The following is a 2841-nucleotide window of genomic DNA, read 5'->3' as shown; positions in this document are numbered from 1 at the left end:
GATTGGCCAAAGGTTGAATGATCAAAGCTCAACAGTCAAGCTGAATTTCAGCTGGAACCATAGAAAGTCAACTGTGGTCAACGGTGGTCAACTGAGATTTTCATGTATCATTTGTGATTTTTGGACCTCTGGATTGGTAGATATGATTTATTCTTTTTGAGTGTGACAATATGTGTCACATTATGAGATGCTGAGTTCATGAATTAATTTACCATGCTTCCACTAGGCCTATGGCTCTGATTTTTTGCATGAGATACAATGTATATGTTAAATTTCAACATGAATTTTTGTGGATTTAATTGATCCATTTTCTATTTGATTAGGATTTTTGATTGCTGTTTAGCAATTTTAGGGCTTTGTTTGTGTGACAATTTTACATATGTTGCTAAATCCTCATCCCTAATCCTATGATAACTAAATTTGGTGGAGTGGTTCCTAACATGTGTAGCTTCCATTTGGCTTTGGTCCCATTAATTTCCCATGTGATATCACTGTTTTATGAATTGTTGAAGATGATGCTTATGTGGAGGCCTTGAATTGGCTTGTATAAGTGTGTCTGGACTTCTTGATTTTCATTGACCTACTTTCTTTTGTCCAATTGAGCTGAAAATTGATATGCCATACATTGAATATGTCTTGTTTAGGTGTGAATTTTTGTGGAATTAATTGAATTGATTTGGTATGCTTTTGAGTGAGATAGTTCTGTTTGGTTATTTGAAGTTGCAAATTGCATGATTAAGGTTAAATTGTGCATGAAATGATAATGGTGAATGATATGAGCATGGGACCAATTGCATTTTCTTTTGAATTGTTTTAATGTGATTTTGGTTGAATTGCACTTGCTGTTTAGATTTTTTTCTCCCTTTTGGACCCTAGGCTTGGCCTAGTGGTCTAGTTTCTCACATTTGGTGTGGATTTTCAGGATGAAATGCACAATGCTTAAGGAGATTGCTTCAAGGCAATTTGAATTGAGTTTGGTTGGTGTTTATGAACTAACATGACTTTGTGTTGTAGGTTTGATGCTTGAGCTTGGGCTTGTAGCTCGCACTTGTGTGCATTGACTTGTGTTGTCTGTATAGATTAACATTTGCTATTTATTGTTGGTTTGTCTGAGTACTGATGATACTTGATTGATTTCAGGTACATTTAGTCGCTTACAGTTCTTTAAGAACTTGCTTGCTGTTGCTTGGTTTTTAAACCACTTGAGGTAGGACTTCTATTCTCCATGTAGTCTGGAAGACCTGGCCTGTTACTTGGCCAGGCAACTGTCTGAAGTCCTCCTTAAGAGGCGATGTTTGTGGTTGTTTACATTTGTGCCCAAGCAGGTGAAGACCTCTATGAGGCAATTGGCGGAACCCAAGGGATATGCAATCTATCCCCCGCTATTCTGTTGAGTCGTCTCTCTGCTCACACGGCTGTGTGTTGATGCATTGGGACACAAACCCAAGATCTTGTGCTGTTGCACAATCGAGTCAGAGTCTTGAGCGTAGAAGGGTCCCTCCATTCTGGACCCACGCTCCTTTGTCTGAAGCTCTCCCTGGTCAGGGATAAGAGCTGTGAAGTCTAATCTTCACCCACCTTTCATCAGCTTCACCTTAGCCCCTCAATGGCAAGGTTAAAAGCTAACCTTACCCCGATACAGAGGCTTGTTTGTTGAGGTTGATATGACCCCTCGACTAAAGCCTAGCCCTGATGTTTAAGCCCCTTGTTGGTGTGTTTATTTTATGTTGTATGTGTTTGTGTGGTGTGATTGTATCCCCTAGGTTTGCTAGACTCCGCGTAGTCTCGTTTGCATGACAATTAAGGTAGCACGGTTCCTTCGTATAAGACTTCCTTTCTTGCTTGAGCTTTCCTAAAACATAAACAAACATTATCCTCTCTTAAGGATACGTCAACTCTTTCTACTACAGGTGAGTAAGTCTCCAAAGGTCGAGGATCCGGTAGATTGCGTAGTGACGTTGTCCACCTAAAAAACACAAACCAACAGGAATAGTTTAGCCGAACTACGGCAACTCTGATTCTCATGTCCAGATGAGATACGTAGGCACGAGATGCGATGTCTTGTCGAGTTTGACTAACAACTAACACTAATTCTTTTCTCTCGCCCTCGTTGCGATTGAGACCTTCCCTTTCTCTTGCCCTGGTTGCAATCGAGACCCTTCTTCTTGTTGTGTGCTTGGAAGCTGATGTAAGTCCATCGAGTGGCATTCGGGTTCCAGTGTTAGTGCGTGTTTTTGGTTCGGATGCTGATGTAAGCCCAGTGATTGGCATTCAGGCTCCACGTCTGCCTTTTGTGTGTGTTTTGGTTCGGATGCTGATGTAAGCCCATTGATTGGCATTCGGGCTCCACGTTTGCCTTTGCCTGTGTTTGTTTGTGTGTGTGTCAGGCGAGCTACGGATGCTCTGATTCTCCTTCGTCCAAAGGAGATACGTATGCATAGGATGCGATATCCTAGCGAGCATGTGTCGTTTCCCCAGTCCGAACTACTTAGACTCTGATGTCTATGCTTGATAGACTAAGTAGGCCCAGGATACGACATCCTGCCGAGTCCGTCTTGTCTGTTTCCTGTGTCTCTTTCAGCCGATGTGTGTGTGTGTGCGAGCAGTGTTTTTAGCAACCATTTTCCTTCCTATTGTGCGTGGATCCCGTCGAGTACGACGGATGCGTAGGGGTGCTAATACCTTCCCTTCGCATAACCGACTCCCGATCCCATTCTCTTTGGTCGCGAGACCACGTCTTTTCCAGGTTTACTCTGAGCGTTTCCTTTCCCTCTTTTGGGATAAATAACGCACGGTGGCGGCTCTGTTGTTCTTGTTTTCCCGCCGGTTTTTTCGCGTAAT

This window comes from Lathyrus oleraceus, chromosome 5 (genome assembly GCF_024323335.1).
Source record: "Lathyrus oleraceus cultivar Zhongwan6 chromosome 5, CAAS_Psat_ZW6_1.0, whole genome shotgun sequence".
NCBI lineage: Eukaryota > Viridiplantae > Streptophyta > Magnoliopsida > Fabales > Fabaceae > Lathyrus > Lathyrus oleraceus.
This window is presented reverse-complemented; position numbering follows the sequence as displayed.